The following is a 24,412-nucleotide window of genomic DNA, read 5'->3' on the forward strand; positions in this document are numbered from 1 at the left end:
TTGTCCAATCGTTGTTGTTCAGACGTCAACGAAGTGCCGTTGGTTGATTTTTTTTTTCGTATATCACCAACACAATCTCGGCGTTTTTGTATACACATCCCAAGTGACGTTATTCCATCAGCTGATTCTGTCAAATTTGTTCAGAGTCGAATCACGGTCTGTTAAAGAGCATGCCACTAAAGATTTGTTCACCCTAAATTCTCCGAAAACTTCTGGCAAACAAATGGTTGTGCATTACTCAGAATTTAATGTTTTAAGATGCTCTAGTAGTACAGTTGTGACAAGACTGGATTTTTCGAAAAAAAAACACGCGACCAATTGCTTTGGGGTTCTTCTTCCGCTAAAAACTTTTGTTGGATACAGCTCTTCTCTATACAGTTCAACGCTACTGAATTTTTTTATTAATTCCTTACCCTCTTTTGGGCTCTCGTAACGACCAAATGTTCATGCAATACTCGTATTGAATGTAGCAGGTTCTTCTAATGACCCAGGATGTTTCTATCTCGCGATATGTCACATAACGACTTTGCGTTATCAATTGATGCATCGCATCGAATGTTTCTGCCAGAACAATTGTTTTTGGATGGTGTACGCGAAATTCATACTGTGAGGATCGACGCCCACGTTGGAAGTCGTTGGACCAGCGTTTCGAGGTGGCTAGTGTGGTACTTCAACGCCAAAAGTCTAAGTAAGTTCATCACTGCACTCCTGTCTACATACGAAAATCATAATACATCATCGCATGAAAACTTTGATGAGTTAATTCCATCTTTTGGTCGAGATGAATTTTTAAACTCACTGAATAAAGAACAAATGAAGCCCGTAAGTGAAAACGCTACATGTAAGTTTATTCTTCAAAATACTAAACTCAGAGATAAAAATGTCGAATTACAACTCATCACACGTGGTGTTGCAAAGGCGTAAAATATAAAAGGCAATCCTCGTACTTCTACAGATAGGCAAATTTTGAAATACGCTGCTACTGATGAGTCTATGATATTAAATAGTGATGAATGGGAATCAGAACAATAATAATTCTTGTTATTTAGGTTAAAAAATTATGATGTGGTTAGTTGGTTAGTTAAGAAACGTTATTATGTGATTCGTCAAGAAATCTTCTCTATAAGCACTAAGCCTATGCATTTTCCCTATGTTTCTTAATTGTAAGAATAATCTTTATGTTCTATTATTGGTTAGGTAACTGAATGTTAATAGTTCCTTTTAAATTAATGAACTAAGCTTCAGAATTCTTTAAGAAGATACTTGGAAGTGGTGACATTGTGCAAGCTTGCGTTGTTTCTATAACTGACAAAAAATAATTGAAATAGGCTGAAATATTCAATTTTGCTCGAATTACATTCTACCCTAACGTTCTCTGTGTATATGAAGTTCGATTCAACATGAAGTTAGAACATTATTCTTATTTTGGAAATACTAATCAACCTTCCTTATAGCTATTCCTTTGGGTGGAAAACAAAGCTATTTCCATATCGCACGTAAGAAAATAAGGACCTCATCTGACGCAGTTGCAGAAAAAAGGGCAGAAAATCTGTAATAGAGAACAATACTGGCCCGGACCGCCGTATTAAGTCGAGTTCATTTTCGTAAAATATTTATATTGTTCTATAGCTGCGAATCACAAAGGAATCGGAAAGGAAAACATTGACTTCCTCATTTGAAAATACAAGCCCAACTTAAATGCTTACTGAATACAAATTTAGATATGCCCCTGTCTGAATATTTGTGATGCACTATCGATTTGTGATGTAGTATCGTTCAACTTTTTGTTAGTTTCAGCGGTTTCGTATTTTTGTGAGATCCTATTTATAAAATTTCAATAACAAATCCTTCTGCAATCTTTTCTTTTTTACAAGGATGTTTCATCAATATCGAACCCCTAATTGTATGATCAAGTGCTTGCCATTTGATAATTCATAATTTAGATTGGATCTACATGGTGGTAGCAGCAGTAGAGCAAAAACAACAATGGCGTGCATTTTGTTGTTGGTTGAAGCCTCTAGACTAGTGCTGGTCAAAACTCACACAATAATATATTTATTTTACAAGAATGATAGAATTTTTATGTTTTGTAAATAGTGTAAAAGTTAGAGGTTATATTGAATAATTCTCCTTTTAGTACAGTTAAATTCACTTTCGCTCCTGTTTGGCTAACTTTTTTATTAGAATTAAAGTAAAGAGTTATTTAAAATGCATTATTCTTCTAATTTTTATTTAAATGAAGTTTGACTTTTAACTAATTAAAAATTAGTAGTTTAGGTATTTAAATTCATATTTTTTTATTCATGTACCTGCATACACACATAATTTATCAACAATCTATGTATTGGTGTCGAATATTCACACTGAATTTTAATATTTAATAATAGATATTCACCGCCGAATAAAGGAAATACTCTGCCATGTATCTTATGATAATCAAATTTAATTTCATTTGTGCAAGATAAGTTTTGTTTTTCAGCAAAAAATCTGTCATGAGTATATCTTAATTGGGCTTTGCTAGACATTTTTCAGAAAAAGTTTCGAATATATACTTCTACTTCCATAACATTATCAAGTCCAAAGGCATATTAATACCTATACATAAATATATTTTATATATTTATTTTTGTTTAAATATTATAATAAGGACATGAACCGAACTTTTATAGTGCAACAAAGATTATATTATGTGTAGAAAAAACAACAAGGAGTACATGAATATCCATAAAGCAAGACAATTTGATTCCGTAATATGTAGACTAGGATATTCAATATGTAATATGCAATATTATGAATGAGTTAACGAAAGTATAAATACAGAATGTTCTTGAAGTTGCAGCGAATTCAAACGGGCACAGAGTTCCAAATACGGGCAGACTGACGAAAAACAGTCTTGCTGATGTTAGATAATCAGATCATTCGAGCGAGCCGATTTTGTGAAAGATAATTTCTCATAAAGATGGTTAGGTGTCTTACCCATCAAAAGCGGAATAGAAAAATACAGCTCCTTGGTTTGAATTTCGATATTTTGCAATCCAGAAAAACCATCTACATCCATTCAGAGCTGTTGATGAAGTGCAGGAGGGAAAAGGCATCTAGGCGGAGGAAACGGCCTCAGCTATTCCCAGGCAGACCAAGAAATCTTACACGCCTAGTCGCCAAACCTGGACATTTGAAAATAAAGTGTTTAACAGTCTCTTTCTCTGCAGGATCGCCACAGCTTCTGCAATGAGGGTTGTACGGAAGTCTAAACCTCTCACATGAGTTCCAATCACCCAGTGAACGGTAAACACCGCTATGGAAATTGAGTGACGGGAGATCCACAGCACTTTAAGCGTCCGGCTTCTGTCATACTAAGGCCAAAGTGTTAGCACACAATAAGATAGAGCTCCATCTATCTTGCGCTTCTTTAAGAAAGAAATTGCGCTGTTTTCCCTTAAAAACTGTCAAAGAGCAACCGATGTCTAGATGGGGATAACTGAAAACGGTTCTGTCGACTAATTCTTGGCAAGCTCATTGGCAGTTTCATTTCGCTTTATGTTCCTATGTTCTTGAATCCAGATAAAAGAAATGTTTTCTGCACGTTTGATCTCCTCCTTACAGAAGTATACCAGAAGAGAGCTGCAACATGGCGACGACAGGATCTTGATCACAGCTTGATTATCGGAAAAGATATTTATGTCTGCCTCCCAACAGCGATCCCTAAGCATTTTGCATGCTTGCAGGATCGCGAAAACCTCTTCTTGAAAAATACTGCTAATTTTCCGCCAATTGAAATATTGGCTGATTTAGATAAAACCCCCGCTCCAATTCCAGATTCCATCTTGGATCGGGCGGTGTAAACAGAGTCCATGCAGACTCTCCCCTCCTTCTAACCCTGAAAGATAGCATAGCCCTCAAACCTCAATTTACGGGTGGAGAGATCTGTACGAAGAAAGGAGAAATCTACCTCAAAATGCTACCATGTCCTACAGAAGATTGCCTCCAGGGGCCAACCTGCTTCAACCTAATAGTGCTCTGAGGAGCAATGGATTGAACTTGAAGAACGGGAAGTAAGTGCAGAATGACGTTAAGGGCGGCTCAGTGTTGCCAATGCATGCGGTCCTCTGCACCCTCTCTAATTTGGTGGTGTTATAGCCCTTCCGGAGAGCTACCGACCAAGCTAGGCAACCATATGTAAATATGTCGAAATTGGTAGAACCACTAAGTTGTACATCCAGAGTACTACACGTGGCTCGAGACCCAATTTTTTGCCGAACATAGATTTACAGGAGTAGAAAGCTATACTGGCCTTTTTAACTCGATATTCAATGTGCAGTTTGCAATGGAGCTTATGGTCAAATATCACATACATACAATATCACATACATAAGATACGAAAGCGTAATAAAATGGTTGTTCAATCTAGGAAGTCTCAAATGTAGAGCTTTGTATTTTCTGGTGAATAACATCAATCCCGTTTTATCAGATTTGACTCTAATCCCGCAACTGGCAGCTCCACGACTAAGTGCAGTCAATCCTTCCTCCAAAATTTCAGGCATGACTGAGGGGAATGAGACTGAAAAAAATAGGACCAAGTCAGCGGCATATCCTCACCCCTGTTTAATCGAATAAAATCTTCGTCAATAGCTACTAGCCAAAGGGTAAGCAGTTATTTGTTTAGACATTAAATACTCGAAAACCCCAGAAAGAGCTGGTAATATATTTATTGGACGAAAATCAAAAGGACTGAATGCAGACTTAGTATACAAATCTGCTAGTTCCTTGACTTTCTGCCTCGCTGTATTTAGAATTACTTTAATATTTCATTACTTTAAAGTTCCTTAGCTGGTTGCTATGACTACAGGTTAGAAACTTTTCATAGGTAAGTGACATTAAAATAATTATAGGAATATATTCTTTTAACAAAGCAAGATTCTCGACAGGCAACGCTTAACCAGACGCAAAATAAGGCGCAATTTATAAGTAGAACCGGAATCTATTAAATCCAATATTGTATGCGCTGTGCAATTAGTTTCATATTTCATTATTTGTTATACTCCAAGTGTATTAATCCAAGGTTCTGTCTTGACCCCTTCATTATTCTGAGGCATTCCTTTTTCGTTCCGCGCTGTGAAAAAAAAACATCAACTGGCCACCAGAGTTGAATAGCCCATAAACATAAATTTTAATAATAAATGACAGTTCTGCCTTATCATACCACATTTAACTGACGGCAATAACAAGAAAAGTATAGTAAGTAAAATGGTTTCAACAATATTCTTAACTAGCTAACAGATTCGCTTTCAAATGAGCTAAATCCACACCAACAGTCACAAAAAGGGCACATCGATGCGCATGTTGATCCCCAGCATTACAACAACTATGAAAAGCAATGACGTGTGCAGATAGTATTTTTAATTGCATACAACAACAGCAATGACAACTGGAAATGTCGTGAATGACTACAAAGTGATCACAAAAAAGGAAGCGACGGCGGTGACAACGAAGGCGCATAAAACTGAAATTTGCGACTTTGAAAAGTTGTTGCAACAACTGAGGCTGTTACCGTTGCCAGTCGATGTTGCCTGCTGATGGCTGCTTGTGGTTTTATGTGGGCAGCAAGCAGCTAGCATTCAATAGCAATGACAACAGCAAGCAACAGCATCGAGCTTAAAAGCAAAAGGCTAAAAGGCAGCTGATGACTGGTGCCGGTTGCTGTTGATTGTGCTTTTTTTTATTGTTATTGTTATTGCTGTTGCAGTAGTGTTTTTATAACAGGCGATAGCGTTGGTGTCGTCGGCGGCTAAGGTGGCTGCGATGTTGGTGGCGGCGGCTTTACAATAGTTGACTTAAATGAATTTACTTGGCCTGGCCGCCGTAGCTGAAGCCGAGCGATTCTGTGCTGCTGAGTTGCACTGAGTTTAGCTCAATTGCCAGCTGGAAGTGAAAAGTGTGATGCTGCAGAAGGCCGTTCATTGACACCGAAAAAGCGAGCACCAGATAAAACAGACAATAAGAATATTGGCAACAACAAAAAACCAAAAGCAAGTGCACAAAAAAACTATATCAACATTGCAGCTATAAAAAAAGAGAACAGTAAGTGAGGCTTTCGCATTCCATATCAGTTTTTTCCCATCACTTTACCACTGACTGCCTGCAGCTTGCAAAATGACTCGAGTTTGTGCTCGTATGCGCCTACGAATATCTATGACATTTACAACACATACATACGTATGTATGTGTCCCATTGCTATTGGCAATTGCAATTTTTTAAGGCAATAAGTCGACAAGTTTGCTTTGTAGGAGACAGTCAATGCCAATGATTGCCAATGGGCTGTGTGGTTGTTAGTTGACTAGCTGGTTGCTTGATTGTTCAGTCGATGGTGGTGGGTGGTGAAATGCTTAATTGTTTGTTACCTTATTTGTTTTAAGCGCTTTATCGGATTTTGCCGATTGTGAAATTGGATTTTTTTACTGTTGAAAGTGCAATGTGTGTATACATATACATATATATGTATGTTTGCGGCAAAGTCGATTGCTTCTAGTTTTCATTTAAAGCTAACCAAATCATATAGAATGAGTAAATAAATTCGTTTACTGGGAAAACAAAAACTATGATAGTCTTAAAATTGAAATAGGCTATGAGAGTTGTGAGAATTTCGATTACTGGCCTCTTTTGGCTACCTTCTTCTTCTTCTTCTTAATTGGCGCGACAACCGCTTACGCGATTTTGGCCGAGTTTAACAAAGCGCGCCAGTCGTTTCTTTCTCGTGCTAACCGGCGCCAGTTGGACACACCAAGTGAAGCCAAGTCCTTCTCCACCTGATCTTTCCAACGCAGAGGAGGCCTTCCTCTTCCTCTGCTACCACCAGCTGGTACCGCATCGAATACTTTCAAAGCCGGAGCGAACCTTAGTTAGCTGTAATTGTGACCGGGTAACACTGCTCACTTTTTTGACATTGATCAAAAGGGATATACAACGAAAGAAAAGACTGGCGCCAACCGCTCAAAAATAACTATTATATTATATTAAAAAAAAAAATATGTGTAAATTCCAATGTAAGAAGTTTATTAAGGTAAGAAAGCTTTTTTAGCAGGAAATTCTGTATATATTATTTTTATTTTCACTTTTTATAGTGAAGTAGTTTTTTAGTATTTGGCGGCCGCCGTAGGCGAATGGGTTGGTGCGTGATTACCATTCGGAATTCGCAGAGAGAACGTAGGTTGGAATATCGGTGAATCACAAAAATTAAGAAAAACATTTTTCTAATAGCGGTCACCCCTCGGCATGCAATGGCAAACCTCCGAGTGTATTTCTGCCATGAAAAAGCTCCTCATAAAAATATCTGGCGTTCGGAGTCGGCTTCAAATTGTATTTAGCTCCCTCCATTTGTGGAACAACATCAAGACGCACACCAAAAATGGGAGGATGCGCCAATTATAATATATATATATATATTTTTTTTTTAAGAGCCCCCTGAAAGAGTAGTATAGGAAATTGGTCGACCTTCTGATTGGTATTATTAATTTTTCGCCGCATACCATTAAATATAAGGCTAGGTCAGTTTAAATGTTTGCCCATGCAAGGACCCACTTGAATGAAAAATTAAATTAGTTCTTTGTGATACCGTAGAGAGGGAGAGGAAAGCAGAATGGGAAGCTTATAACAGGGGGAAAAGGGAAAGGTGAGCGGGACTCTAGGTGAGAAGAGCATGACAATCGAACGATGGCTGGGTTACGTTTACCTTAATCGTTTCAAGCTGTTAATGAAATGTATCAGGTGCGTGATATCTAACTTTGTTTTATTCGCATGGAGAGCAAACAAATAAGAGCCAAGTTGTCTGAATCTCGGCAAAAGAGCAGGATAGCTGAGGAGAGGCGGTTGAGATGATTCCACCGGACTATGTCCAGTACGGACACCCACCAAATTCGAAAGCTGCGACTTTGTTAGCCTGAGAAGTTCCCTCTAGTTCCTTCGAACTCTTTTGCATATTTGCGCACTAACCCAACACTCTCTGAGTTGACGCGAAGGCCACCTTTCCAAGAGCAGACCACGGGTTTTCAAGACAACCCCAATCCATTCCCTTTAAATAACCCCCAAGTACAAAATATATTAATATTAAATTTTTAAATTATGAAAAATTAAATATTCCCAAAATACAAAAATGATGTTCGGTTTTACTCATATTGTATTTTCTTAAAGCCAGTTTCAAAAATGCATCGATATTTTGCAAACAATTTTTTTTCTTAATTTTGGTGTTTCACCAAGATTCGAACCAACGTTCTCTCTGTGATTTCCGAATGGTATTCACGCACCAACCCATTCGCCTGCGGCGGCCGCCTTCTTCTTTTAAATACGTTGTCTTAAATAATATAATAAATTGACCGATCTGTTAAAAATTGGGTAATTCTTGTTGCAACTGACTTTACAGTGAAATTATCATGTAGATAGTTAGCCCCCAATTAAGATCCTTCGCATGTTAAGCGCAGTATCGAAAATCACTGCAATCTATGTATTCGGCAGCACTAGTATGATACTAGTTTCAGGATTTAAAGGTCTTTTGAGGAACGATCAAACAAACGAGTGTGCGAGGAAAGGTTTGGGTTAGAAGTTAGCTATAGCCACAAGTTAGGAAAATGTTACATTAGTTACTAAGTGCAGATGGACTAATTTGGACACCAGCAGACCATCACGTTCGCCATGATCAGCACGTAATGAATGAAGAACACAGACAGATAGACAGTTCGACCATAGACAGTCACTTCAGTAACATTTTCCAAAAATTCATGACCATTCGTCATTCGTTTCGGTGGAAGTTGTGAAGATGTGGTAGAGTCAGAATCCATTTAATACATATATACTGTACAAATTCACTATTTTTCAAAGAACGTAGTTTAGATTTTCTGGTTACGTCTATGAACAGTTTCATAATGTTTGTAATAAATTAATTTGAAAATGCTGTATTTCACCACAACTTCCTAAAAAAAGCCTGGGTTTGCTAAACTGGCCACCCACTCTAAACGTTTTCAGTGGTGTTGGTGAACAACAGTAAACTTGCGTCATTAGCAAAAAAAAGTATGTGCTCAAAAAATAGCTTGAAATAGCTTGCACACGAAAACAATAGAAAATCATGTCAAAGTTCAATCAACTACGCGATACAATGTTAAGTTTTAAGACAAATGCTGTAGAACCAAAAACAAAAGCAAAAGATACTCTTTTGAAATTATGAGAAAATCTTAACCAGGCAAAAAGTGTTGCAGTGTTGCAAATTTGAACTTACTCCCCCAGATATTTACATTTGTTTTACGGTAATTGAACTATGCCAACATTAGTCACGTAGTTAAAATATGCATTAAACGCAGAAAAACCATTTTCAAGAATTCTATATACATACATGCAAAGTTTGCTTCTTTACAATGCGAATATATATATGTGTTTAAGAACTTCAGAGAAGCCTAGAAAATTAAAAAAAAAACAAAAAAAATTGTGAAATAACTTCCTACCTTTATTCTAGCGCTTAACCCTCTAACGTACAAACATAAACCGCTGGGAGTTAATATTTAAAATTTGTTTCTGGGCAATTTTGCTATGAGCAAGCAGACTCTGAAGTTGTATTTGAATTTGCGATATATATTACAGCTAAGACACTAAGTGAGCTAATTTGACGGAATCTGAAGTAGATAATCCATAGAAGGGAATCATAGAATGTTAATGAAAAGTAGGCCTTTTCACAATATTTGTATGCATTTAAGAACTACAGAATTTGAAAAGCGAAATTTTCAGCGCTCCTACTTGAGTTACAGCGTGAGATAATTTGAAGAAACTCAGAGTGGTTAATCTATATAATTAATTTTTTATTCCACCAAATGACGAGACGAGACTCCGTTTGTGAACCCATCAAAGCCCACATAAAGAAGTTATCTAAGACTGTTTATTCTTCTTTTTAAAAGAGCATCAAATAGGCTCACAAATTTGGAAAAAAGAGCTCTTGTGAACTCTCACTAGATGGATAAGTAGATAGATAGACTCTCAATTTTTTTTTGACACTTATAATGATTATATTAAAACAATAATAATAAACAATTTACAAAAATTTTCCAAGAATTTATTTCAAAGCACCAGTGAAATACCAAATAAGAGAGTCTCATCCCAAATGCACCAATTCCATTTAAATTATATATTAATAATTTCTTCATGACTTAGATAAAGCTTTCTTAAATATATGAATCTGATTATTTTAAAATTAGACACCCTCCTAAAAAATTACTTATGATTTCTAATTCGTTTGAGTTACAAAGTATACAGTTTAAATTTTCAAGATGTATAAGGACTGGATAATATGTACCTATTTCAGGAAATATGAATTAGAAGAAATGAGCGCTTGCCGTTTTGGGGAAATGATTGATGAGGATATACTCAAATTCATCACAAGTCTCCAATTAAAGGGTTGCGGTCAAACACCTCTTATGTGGTGATCGCAGCGCATTATGGTTCAAGACTAATAATACTAAGTGGCATCGAGTTATCAAAGTTATACTGTTATGTTTTTTGACTTTTACAGAAAATTAAAAATTTACCCAGTAATTTTCATTGTGTGCTCGGGCGACAAAAAACTTAAACATTTTACATGTTAATTAATTCCCATTGGTCTCATACCAACAACTAGTGCAATGAAAAATTTAGAGGGTTAAAGCGATTGTACACACACACTCACGTGTCCGTCATTCATTTCTAACGAACCGTCATGGGAATGAGTTTACTACGAACAGTTAGTTTCCCGTTATTAAATAGTGTCTGCAATCTAATATATCTCAACTTTTTGGATACAAAAACATTACTACAAGTATTTTATTGTTAGTGTCAGGTGATACTTGATCGTGGGCGTTGTAGCTATTAGTGCCGCAGAGACGTCAGGTATTTGTAAGTTGAGTCAGGTATGGTGTGCTGTGTAGTAGCCAAATAATGCCACAGAGCAGCAATTCAAGCCAATGTTAATGTTTTCCTACTTAATACATCGCAAAGTTGTTAACACTGAGTAAATAATGTTTCATGAATAAATAAGCCAGTTTTAATTTTTAAATATTATACATCTTTTAAGCTTAGTCAATAGATGTATATATAAGTATATTAGGCCGGGTCGATTTGTGGGGAGGCAAAAAAATCGCCCATTGCTCTGTGAAAATCATATTCTAGGGATCAAAATAAGAAACTTTGCTGAAGGAACCATACCTCTAAAACGAATTCTGATGTCCCCCAATTTGGGTCGAACTCTTAGTGTCTTTTGTGGGGAGGCAAAAAAATCGCCCATTGTTCTGTGAAAATCATATTCTAGGGATCAAAATAAGAAACTTTGCCGAAGGAACCATACCTCTAAAATGAATTCTGATGTCCCCCAATTTGGGTTGAACTTTTTAGTTTCTTTTCTCATGTAAAGGCCAAAAATGGTGATATTTTGAAATTATTGTATGGGGAACCCCACAGGGGAGTTCCAGGGGGTGTGCCACTGGCATGGGTGGATCGGCCGTCCAAAGTTAGTGGGGGTCGGTCATACATTTGGACTCAATTGGAGCACTCTAAATGGGTCAAAGTGGGATTTTTCGTTAGTCCCAAATTGGGGGACATCAGAATTCGTTTTAGAGGTATGGTTCCTTCGGCAAAGTTTCTTATTTTGATCCCTAGAATACGATTTTCACAGAGCAATGAGCGATTTTTAAATCGACCCGCCCTAAAGTATATGCAAAAATATACCTTGGTTTGTTTTACGACTCGCGAGCATAGCATTTGCAGTAGTTGAAGCAGTTGATGATGTTATTTACTGTAGTTTTAAGAAGTTGTTTTTAGGAAAAGCAGAGTTAAGTAAATAACTAAAACATTTTCTAATAAGAACTGTAAGTTAACATTAGCATCCAATCAGACCAGAGCCTATTTTAGAGCTTAAAATAGCGGATACTGTCGGTTACATCAAATTTTTCAATCTTAAAACTCATGGAGCGGTTAGTGGCACCTATAAATAAGCCAAGGGTTTCCTAAAAAAACCTGAAAATGTGGAATCAAAATTTCAGACAGAGGAGGAGTGAGCTACGAGCTCTGATAGGACTAAATACGGTTCACAATTCATGTGAAAGACATATAAATGCCATTAGCATTATCGAAGATCCATGTGTACATCTTATTTGTAGAATGGAGATAGTGCAGAACATTTTTATTGCCGCTGTCTGGCCTTCGCCAAACTTATGTAGATCGCGCGTTTTTCGGTTGGCTGTATTGAGAAGGGACGAGCTATATTCTCTTTCTCTCGGAAGTATGTATAGCAGCAGTGATTATTATTATTATTTTGTTACAATTATTTTACAATTCAAATTGCACCAAATACAGTCAGCACTAGCAACTGAGACTTTATTTCCATCTAGTTTAAATCCTCTTCTAGACCCTAAGTGCGGTGGGCAATATTGGTCGAGTACTTGGAAAATTCCGACCAATCAGAATTCCACTCCGTTCAATTCCGTACTAAGTTGAAGTAAAATTCTATTTTTATATTAGTACATTGTAAAATTTTATTTACACTGGGTTACTAAAAATGTTTTATCTTGTTTAGAAAAGTCACACATTTCTGTAACTCCAATATACCCTTTGTACGCTTTATTTAAAAGTAAATAGGGCTTTTGAAATAGAACATTTCCTGCGGTCCATTTGGGTAAAGTTTAATTGGTAGTCTAAGTAGAAGTAGCTACCAATGTATCCAGAAAAGGTCACAGTTTAGTGCGGTTTATGGGCTGGAGGTATCATTGGACCGTACTTCTTCAAAGATGCTGCGAATCGTAACGTAACTGTGAATGGTGAGCGCTACCGTGAAATGATATCCAACTTTTTTTGCCCAAAGTGCAAGAGCTTGACTTGCATGACATGTGGTTTCAGCAAGACGGTGCCACATGCCACGCAGCACGCGTACAATGGACTTGTTGAGAGGCGAGCTCGGTGAATATTTTATTTCACGTTCGGGACCTGTCAATTGGCCACCCAGATCGTGCGATATAACACCTTCAGATTATTTTTTGTGGGGCTATGTTAAAGCTTATATCTATTAAGACAAGCCTGTTTCAATTAACGCATTGGAAGACAACATGAAAGCATTTACGAGGGGTGCCTTTTATATTTTGGGATTGGAGAACAAAAACAAATTTTAATCATCGAAAATCCCTTCATTGTTTTTCAAAATATTCTCCATGAAGATCTATACACTTTTACATGCGTTTGAACCAATTGTCGAAGCACTTTTGCCACTCTGAATGAGGTACCTCCAAGACATGCATTCTGAATGCCGCAACCGCTTCTTCAGGTGCCGAAAAACGTTGACCTCTCAGTTTGTATTTTACGTACGGGAATAAAAAGAAGTCATTCGGTGCCCAGTCAGGACTGTACGGCGGATGACCCATTAATTCGATGTTTTGGGTGCTCAAAAATGCAGTTGTTTGAGCTGATGTGTGAGAGCTCGCATTGTCCTGGTAAAGAGTGAGCCGTCTTTGGCGATTGGTTTTCCTAATTTCTTGGAAGACAACTGGCAAACAAATGGTTGTGTACCACTCAGAATTTACTCTTCTGCGTTGTTCTAGGGGTACGGTTGCGACATGTCCAGTTTTTCCGAAAAAACAGGCGAGCATTTGCTTGGAAGTGCTTCGTGCGCGAATAACTTTTGTTGGATTTGGCTCATCTTGAAACACCCATACGGTCGACTGCTGTTTACTTTCGGGCTCATACGCGTAAATCCATGATTCATCACCTATCACGATGCCATAGACGTGTTTCGAAGCCCCGCGATCGTATTTTTTGAGCATTTCCTTCGACCAATCGCCACGAGCCTTTTTTTGAGCGATTGACAAATTGTGTGGGATCCAACGCGAACAAATTTTTTTGACAGTCAAATGTTTATGCAATATTGAATGTATGCTTGTCCCACTAATGCCTAAGATTGTCTCAATCTCACGATAGGTCACATGACGATCTTGCAATATCAGTTCGCGCACAGCATCAATGGTTTTTGGAACAACAACTGATTTTGGACGACCTTCACGAAATTCGTCTTGGAGTGAACTACGACCACGATTGAATTCACCATACCATCGATAAACACTGGTCCTTGATGGAGCTTCATCGCCAAAAATGAACTAAGTTCATCCATGCAATGTTGCTGAGTTAATCCACGTCGAAAGTTGTAAAAAATAATCGCACGAAAATGTTCACGATTTAATTCCATTTTTGGATCGAGATGAATCTTTTAAGTTACTGTAAACAACACAAATAGCGCTGGTATTTCAAAACGTTCTGAGTACGTAAAAGCCAAAAAATGTCAAACTTTGCGATACAGCTGTCAGTTGCCAGATTGCAACATCAGGGTTGCCAAATCCCGAAATATAAAAGGCATCCCTCGTATATGTGAGAAACCGGCCGAAACACTGGAAAGAGTATGCCAAAATTGGACTAAGCGGATGGACCATTTGAAGCCCAGTCGCGGTCAACATTTGCATGAAATAATCTTCAAACATTAAATTATATGGTATTATACTTTACTACCGACTTAAATAAAAGTTTCATGCATTTTTCTGAACTTTACATGTGTTTTTTTGAAAAACTTTCTTATAGCTCTTAAAAAATCACCCTATAGTTCTCTTTGTGTTTACATCTGAATCTCTGCTAACCTGTTTAAGGGCAATACTAAAGAGAGCACGTGAGAGTCCATCCCTTGCCGGCGTCTGGGCATTCAGGTGTACTGAGTTGGAATATTTCCGCATGATACCAATTTTTTCTCATACTTTTTACTATCCTTTTTGCAAAGCCTACTAGGTAGAGATATTTCCACATGAACCCTATAACCCACATTATGTTTGCTCAATTCATCCATTAGCTTTTCCGGTTAAGTTCTGCATCTTTTCCTCTTGAAATATTTTCATGCATTTTTTCTACTGACTAGCCAACAACATTTAACAGTTTAAAAACTATTTTAATTATTTTAAATATTCAAAATTTACTTAAATGGATAATTTCACTCTTTCATAAGCAAAATTCAATTTATGCAAAAACTAAATTTTACTGTTACTTTTGAAGGGAGTAGTGTACCCACAAAAAAAAAAAAAAACAAAATAAATAAATAAAAAATAAGAGCTCAGCTGGGTAGTGCCTCCAAATACTGACTCGGAAATGCAATTTAATTACTGTCATGAGGGTACGTGGTTAAAGCTTTATGTTTTTGTCAATTTTTGCAGTTCTCTTAGTAAAATGAGCTTTAGAAAATTTGTGAATTTAAATACTGTATCCACTGTTAAAAATAATAATTTGAAAAGCGATAAAAGGAAGTAATAATCAGTTCATGTGTTCACAGAAAAATATGCAGACATGTATGTATGTATGTATGTATGTATTCGTATGTTTTCAAAATAAAGTGTAATGCGAAACTGAAATGCGCGTTGTTAAATTTTTGTCACTTCAGTTATATTCAGTTTTGCAGTAAAATTACAAAACAACTACACGCTTTTTAAAAATAGAGCTGAAAGTAACAGCGAAAATCGTAGGTACTAACGAAAGTTTTTGTCTTCACACGCCTAGATAGAGTGGTTGGGCAATGTGTGAAGCAGGAGAATTCATTTCACTTTTTATGAAAGCCTATTTGAGTTAGAGTGTGGAAAATTACTTTTGCGCTTTGTACTCGTAGCAAATATGTAAAGTAATAGTTAGCAGTGAAGAGTATGGAAAATTGCAATAGTTTGCTTTTACAGCCCAAAATGAGTTATACTGATAAATAGTCGTATGCTTAGTTTTGTTTAATGTTTTGCAAAAGTAATTGAAATATTTACAAAAACATCTTGAAACTTTCATTTTACTCAACTTTAAACCTTAAATTCCTGACTGAAACGAATTTTGATCGCTTTCAAAAGCGGCAGCTCTAACTTGAACTGAGTGATACTTGAAAAAATCTTTTGTATCTCAAATGTCATTGATAAAAGACCAAATATCTTTCTGAACTTAGAAATTAATATATGTGTCGATTTTTGTTGCTTGGAAAATCATCTCGAATATTGACTATAAAATCGACTGCCAAAATATTTGAACGGGTAGGCAAAAGTCGCATCGCATGCTGCTAATTTTCTTTAAATATGAGCCGCACAGAAAAAAATTTAAAATGGGATATTTAATTTATCATAAGAATTAGATTACAACTAGTAAGAACCGAAAAAAAGAAATTATCACAACTTAAACTCATATTTTCCAAAGTCGGACATTATTTTGGCAAACACGAAGCAGTTAAATTAATGGATTATATTATATTTGACGAAATAACGCAATACACCTAATAGAATAGAAATGAAAGTCGTTTAATTTAACTATTGCGATACAAACTTTTTGATTCAAATACTAGCAAAAAGCCTTTATTGATCGTTAGTATTTAAATATGGTCCATTATTCTTGAATTCAGTATTCCGTCTATTTTCTAAGAGTGGTCGTCCCAAGGCAGTCATATTATTATTATCATTTTTTTTCCATTTAGAGAATAACATAAAGACGCATGTCACAAATTTGTAGAGAACTTCATCCAGACTAAGGTAATATGCGCCTAGGTACTAAATACCAGATTTTTTTTTATGCGATGCTTTATTTTTCTCGATAAATTTTTATTTATAGACCGTCCATCCAGTTATAACTACGCCGACCAGAATTTTGCATACGTTCTAAGCTCAAAAATTCAAATTAAGTATAAGAAAAAGTGTTGAAGCTCTGATCAAAATTTCCACAGAAACTTAAAAATTATGCTGAGTTTGGGACGAGTTGCTGAAAAGCAGAATTAGGTTTAGGACTAAAATTGTAAATAAAGTTTAAGAGTGTACTCTTAATAACTTGTGTTTTCTTTTGGGCGGCTGGATTGAAAATTCTTACTTGTACAAATTCACTGCATTAACATTTTAATGTGAATATGTTATAGTTATGAAGTAGCTTATTTCTTTACATTTTTTATTCAAGGTGATGGGAAGTCAATTACGTCAGCTGCGTAATTTGGCAAGGACATTTTTTTGTATTGCCCCGACTTCAGTTGAGCCTGAACGAATTTTTAGTAATTATAAATAACCGGCGGACAAGCTTGCAGTCTAAAACCGTAGATTACCTATTTTTTGTTAAACAAATTTTAAATGACGTTGGATTGACCGTAAATATACTATACCTTTAATATATATGCAGCAGAGCCAAAATAATTAATTGTATTATTATTCGATAGCATCGGTACTCTATAGATCAGCTATCGAAAATTATGCTCTTCGACTCACTCTATGGTACTTTTTGGTTGAACGGGGCAAACAGCCTATTATCGAAGCCCTTTGGATTATTGAATAATATTTTGAAAACTTTAAAATTGGAATGATGAAGAAAGCGGAAATGTTATATATTGCTTGGTTTTCCGATAAAAGAAACAATCAACAGCTACAAAAGTTAATAGGATACTCATGTATGTATGTATGCAAGTATTCATTTGAATAAATCTAGGCCACTTCTAACGATAAATGAGCGCAATATTTTCTCAGATGTTGTTTTTCTTTCCAACGTTGTAATTTTTGTATATGAAGTTGTTGTTTTTTGATTTTACTTTTTATTTTTTGTTCCTTAGAGGTCTAATTTTGCCTTCTCCATTTAGATTAATATAAAACATGTGATGTCTCTGTACTATTTACTTAAATGAAAAGCCAGAACTCTTGCATGTCTAAAACTACTACCTCTAGACTTTTGCAGCGACGTACCTACTCGCAGTGACTGGCTGCCTGGCTGGTTGGCTATAATTAGAATTTGTTTTCAATCACGTCTGCATGACTGAAAGTCCAACGACAAAAAGCGCTTTCCACGCTTTTACACATCTATGCCTTTTTATGCCTTAACACACATTCATATATGCATGTGTGCATGTGGATCTATGTTTGTTTTCCAGCACATCTGACAGTTTCGTCGATGATACATACCAACATACATACTCGTACATATACTAGCTGCCTCATGTGGCATGTTGGAAGGTGTCGTGTTGCGTGTTCAACGAGAAATTCCACTTTCATGCATGTGATGATCATCTTTTTATAACATTTTTTTTATTTTTTATTTTATTTTTCTCTTTTTACAAAGTTTTCTTTTCATTGTAGCAAACAAGTAAACGATGCTAATGCTGACGCGACTCATATGTCAATATTTGAGGTCAGTGTGGCAACAAGTAGCAGTAGCCGAGTTGCCGTCAACCAAATTTGAAGTATTTGAATTGAGGAAGGAAATTATTGTATGGTGGTAGGCATGGCAGTGTATACAAAATGATAATGTATGTAGAGATTTGTTAGCGGCACAGGTATAATCACCCGTACTATTATTGCTGCTGGATGTCACGATTTTCTCGGGTGCTTGATATTTCTTTTTCATTAATTTAGTTAAAATTAAAGAATTCGAATTTGCCTCGGAAAGAAGGCTCACGTCCAACACATGTTTTGATATTAGTACTAGCTGTAAATGCCATCATTTTCGGCATGGCTTTGAATAAAATAATAAATAAATAAATAAAATAAAATATTATGTAATATTTGATTGCTACACACTCCTTTTTAATTTCTGTTCTTTAAATTTAGTTTCTCTTGATTTTTTGCTAAAAAGAATTTGCTGGCCTTCGCATAAAAGTCACACCTCTAAAAAAACTGTTAGAAAGCCTGCTATTAGCCGCTGCCAAAATATGAAAACCGTTTTGCGAAGATTAATTAATTTCGGTATGCAAAAATAACTGAATACACACTCACATAAAGTATGAATATAGAAATAAGGTGAGAACAAAGCAAAGCGGCGTTGAAGTGATCATTGGCGGCATCAAAGGTGAAGTTATTTGATATTGAGGTTAAGATCAAGTAGGTAGAGTCAAGTCATAGCTAATCAAATCAAGCCGGACCAAAGTCGAAACAATTTGCTTTCCAAGTAGCATTCGATGAATGAATTTGCAAATAATTGCCAATTTATATTAAATACTCACTCAAGTCAAGTCCAGCTAAGTCATGACTACTCTGCATATCCATTATTTCGAGCACTGTGTGTACAATATATACTTCCTATTGCTGCAGTGACATTGAAAGTTGTCTACCACATACATATGTACCTGGCAGAGTTGACGGTCAGATCATAATCACCATCAACAAACAAGTCACTTGAAATGTATTAAACCTGTACAAATATACTATTTGTATATATTGTAGGTATTTTTATTTATTGTATATAAATGTATTCAGATATACACTTTCAAAAATCCAGCTCGATAGATATAAAAACAACTTTATTTTATAAGAATGTTTTTTACTTTTTACGGATCCATCAGCATTACAAGGAGAAATGATGCAGGCTGTGGAGCAACTTTTTTTTCATTGCACTTTGGATCACGTGCATTAAAATAATTTTGTTTATAAAGTTTAAGTACTAATAAATAATGCATTAAATTTGTGTATATTTAATTTTATTGTTATCCCTTCTAAAATCAGTTTTTCTTTTAGAGCATTTTTGACGCTGCTGGACGTATCTCCTTAAAAGCCACATTTAGTGCTAGAATAGATCTCTCACATGACCATAAATCATCCTTATTCAGATTATATATTATTTAGATTATATACATACATATGTATGTACGTATGTGTGCGAGTGCTGTCACAAGATAAATAAATATCATCAACTGTTTTCTATGTCATGGTTACTACCTGCCACATAATTTTTATAAGAGAAAATAGCAAAAATATAATCAATAATTATTAAAGTGTGATACAAAAATTGTAAGTCATCGTTAGCTATTGTTTTTGAGTGTCTTCATAACAATTATGAGTGAATAAAAGAATTTAAAATTTATCCCACTAATAATTATTATCCAAGTACTTTTATAATTAAAGTCTTTTTCTATATAATTTTTCATTTTCAGATTGCTGAAGAATATCCCTACTGCTGCTGTTGTAAATGGCATTGCAAGCAAAACGCCAATCTTTGGCTTTATTATTGTCAATGTTCATATTTGATTATTTTGACGTTATCGAACCATGTTCAGGGTTTCTGTGCCCCCTGCGTATGGCCATGAGGGCATCATTTGTGGCATAGATGGGCACACTGCATTATGTATTTACTGCATTACAAATAGCAGTAGTCAAGACATTTTTTACTGATACTGAAATTTAATTTGCATTACCAAAAAAATTTTTACTGATCACTGGATAAAAATTGTAGTAAGAAAATTTTTTTACTGAATACTGGGTAAGAAAAATTTCAGTACAAATACTGATAATGTAATTTGATTTGCACCATCAGTAACATTTTTACTCTTTATTGAAAATAGTTACTGGTAGTTACAATTTACTATTACTGGCCTAAATCAAAATAGCCTGCCAGCTATCCCGAGTGCTGACAGATTCTGCAGCAGTCTTAACCTTCCTCGTCTTCCTTTTTGGGGTTCCGTTTCATAAGCTCGCCTTAGTGGAGGCGACCAACGTTAAGGCGACCAAAGAACTTACGGAGGATTTTAATATCGAAAGCTTCCAAAACTTTGTCATCTGCTGTTGAAATCGATGTGCTTTTGCGCCATATAGAAGATCAGCAATGATGAGAGGTTTATAGAGTGTCAGTCTGGTCCTTCGAGAGAGAGCTCTACTTCTGAATTGCCCATCTAAAAGGGTATTTATGTATTTTATGTTTTAATGTCAGGCAGAGAAATACCGGTGATAACGGCATCCCAAGCATCAGGCTGAATCATCAATACTTTTACTGCAATTTCTTTTAGTAATCATTAAAAAATATTTTTACTGCATTTTTTTGCAGTAATCAGTAAAAAAATATTTTTACTATATACTAGTAAATATAAATTTATATAAATTTTTTCCAGTAATCAGTAAAAAAATATATTTATTGCTATTGCAAAGTGCCTATCTAATATATGATTTGTGACTAGTCTAAATACGAATGTAAATGCCTTGGTTAATTGTATCGGGCATACTACACAGATTTTTCAAGAAGGCGGACCATAGCTATAAAGGGGCGCCCTTAAAAAGTATTTATTTTCAATATTAGTATACCGTAGCTTATGATGATAGCCATGTTCATATATATATCCACACCCAATAAGTTCATACACTTGCTTTCTTTGCCCACTCATTTTGGTGGTACCGAATTAAAGATTCTTCAAAATTTTAAATTACTTACGATTATATGTTCAGTTGCTTATGCCTCGATCTGAAAAAAAAGATTAAAACTTAGTTAGAATATAGAAGAATATTCTTTAGTAAATTATTTAATGAAAAGTTGCTGGGCATGATAATATATGTTAAGTATATAAGTAAGCGCTTATGTACCCTGCCATATATTTCTGTTCTCTGTTAATTTTCTTGATTAGGAAGCCCAAGCGAATTCAGTTAACATCAAAAATGCACGTTAGTACCACACAATTTTTGCAAATATTTCAGTTCTATAATACTCAATAGTCATTACATGTTACACGACACTGGAGCTCAGCTGTCTACGAGTATCTAAGGTTTGATAGTTTCAGTACCTTCAGAACCTTGCAGACGGAAAATTATTTTAAATCTGTATAGGTGTCTGATATGACGATAGGGTTATCTTATGAAAGAAGAATATGAATGAAGTTAATTTTTTTATTTATTAGAGCAAAATGCTCTTTAGTTCCATCTACTAATTTGTACTTGCACATTTCTTGTTCATATAAGTATATACTCATTTTAACTTCAAAGCAACAATGCTGAAGTAAACAATTTAGTCAGGCTTTAGTTAAAATAATGGTTTGAAAATAGTTTTTTAGTAAAGCAGTGAAAAGAAATAAGCGTATACATTTTGTTTTTTAAACTTCGCTCTATTTTTCTTGATTTGACACTATAAAATACTTTATAGATTTATAATAATTTTTCTGGAACTTGGTTGTCCTCTTACAAAAAACATGACGTGCTGGAGAGAAAAGAGCTCCGGTACCGAGTACAAGAAGATTTTCTCATGTGTAATAAAAATGTTGAAAATTGTCGCATTTTGTAGCCTTTAACCTTCTCCTTAAGCATTACTAAGTGACGCTTCTATTCCAAGTTTTTCCAAGTAACTGACTCAAAAAAAAAAATGTTATTGTCCACATAATTTGTTTTTTAAGAGTTTCGGAAATATAGTATGTGCATTGCAGAATTTTCGCACTTCAATAAAATGTGATCAATTTAGAGGTATCGGTTTTTAAATTGAAATAAAAGACCAATTTTGAATGACACACTGGAGGACTTCGGTCGGTATCACGTGAATAACTTTAGCAAAGTTGGCTTCCAATACCTCAGCAGAATTTAGACATTACACACCCCTACAAATCAAAGTCCAAAGGCGGATATCACACGATCTTGATGGTCAATCCACTAGTCCCAGACGAGACGGCATAGTAAATCTATTGTTTCACGGGCTGTATGGTAAGTAGTCCCAAATGTTGTGAAGACACGGACTTCAATTTTCGGCATCAAAAAGTCGTTAATCATGGCGCGATAGCGTTCGCCATTCACTGTTACATTGGAGTCAGCCTCATCTTTCAAAAAAATGGGCCGATGATTCTTCTAGCCCATAGACCACACCAAATGGTTGCTTTCAATGGATGTAATGCTGTTCTTGAATGACTTCGGGTTGCTCTTCAGCCCAAATACGGCAATTTTGCTTATTTGGGCTGCCATTCGGCAAAAATGGGCCTCATAGTTGAGTGGTTATGTACACATAAGTTGGCCTGAGCGCTCGGTGAACAGTTTTCACAAAGCGTCGGTTTTCGTAACACAATTGTACGATTTGTAAACGTTGTTGAGGCGTTACTTTTTCCATATTGAAATGTCAATCATATTTGACACTTGTGAGCCAGACAGCTGCAGCATACAAACAGACAAGCAATGGAGCACGTAAGGGACAAAATAAAGATTTCCGTCATTCAAAAATATTTTTTTTTTTTAGTAAAAAGTTGAATGGTTAATTTTGCGCCACCCGTTATATACAATGAACAATAAAAAATACCTGGTATCTGCTTACTAATCTACGTAACGCCACTTCGATCGATTTTGAAACGGATATATTATACGATTTCGTATGTTAGCGTTCACTAGAACAGTAAAAAAGTAACAGACAAATTTTTTCCCCAAAATAAAAATATTTTGTTTGTTGTTTAAAATATATTTATAAAATAATTATTATTTAAAAAAATTATAATAATATTAAAATGAAAATTCAAAATAAAAATGTTATAAAGAAACGAAGATACTTTACTTTAAAAATTTCCATACCAAAATTTTCAACATTAAATAAATCTAAAAAAATTTAATTATTTTCAATTTTTGTTCCAGTTTTCATATTATTATACTCAAACCTCCAAATAAACCAATTTTCAGAAAAATTGATGATCCATAAGTCCAAAATGGAATGACATGGAATCGCTCACTATTCTCCCTAGTTCAGATTTGAATTGAGGATTGTTATAATAACTTGTTGTAGTAATTATCGTTACTTCTCTGGCTAGATGCGATTATCTATTTTTTATTCATCGTTTAAAGTATGTAAGTAATGACGGCACAGTGTAAATAAAAATTTCTTATATGCACATACACATACACATACATACAAACATTAAAATCTTTTTTACCCCAAACTAAAGAAAAATCATCTAGTTGTATGTTACATTTCAAATCAGATATTCTATATTCGTATTTTTATTACAGATGTTAAACACAGTACTCGAATATTTGTTCCAATTAGCCATTAACATACGTGTATGTACGTACAATCTTGTTTTTACGTAAGATCAATTCTGCTAAAAATCATTAACTTTATTATACGAAGCGGTAATTAGCATCTTAACAACCGGCGGACTTTAGAATTCGAAAATGAACCTTACTTGGCGCGTATTAACAAAATTCTACTTTACACATGCAAATACAATACTTCTAGCGAGGCTAAAGCTAGCTGGAGTGTGCCTGGTTGTTTTGTTGAATTGCGTTTGCTTTGGATGTGGTGAGTCAGTATGGCGGCTAACAGGGTTCCAAATGATTAACGCAATTCTCACGCTGAGCGCAATTAGTCAGTCGGTATTTAATTGACTATTTAACTTATGTAAGTGTGTGCGTGTGTGTGTGTGCATATGTGTGTAACAGTAACAGTTTAAAATAGATGAAATTTGTTTTCTCGTATCTAAGTGGGCAGACTTTATGTAAATATTTAATATGTACATATGTACGCATAATTAAGGTATAGCTAAATAGTCGTTGGGTTTTTAATTAATTACTTATTCAATCACTGCTATTAAATGTAGAAAGTGTATTTGTTGAGGTTCGAGAAACAAGATTAGTAGCGTGAAATTGTGGATTGGTGTTTTGTGTATAAGCACGGATTTAA

General features: G+C 35.3%; 1 protein-coding gene across 5 annotated transcripts in view; it reads right to left on the minus strand.

Moving 5' to 3' along the window:
* The window catches only part of LOC129243074 (uncharacterized), a 436,614-nt gene that overhangs the window by 223,301 nt on the left and 188,901 nt on the right, over nt 1–24,412 (minus strand). For all 5 annotated transcript variants that reach the window (XM_054880171.1, XM_054880170.1, XM_054880169.1 and 2 more), the window contains exon 5: nt 21,209–21,238. The gene's annotated coding sequence lies outside the window, so the exon portion shown is untranslated. The remainder of the gene's footprint in view (nt 1–21,208; nt 21,239–24,412) is intronic.

This window comes from Anastrepha obliqua, chromosome 3 (assembly GCF_027943255.1).
Source record: "Anastrepha obliqua isolate idAnaObli1 chromosome 3, idAnaObli1_1.0, whole genome shotgun sequence".
NCBI lineage: Eukaryota > Metazoa > Arthropoda > Insecta > Diptera > Tephritidae > Anastrepha > Anastrepha obliqua.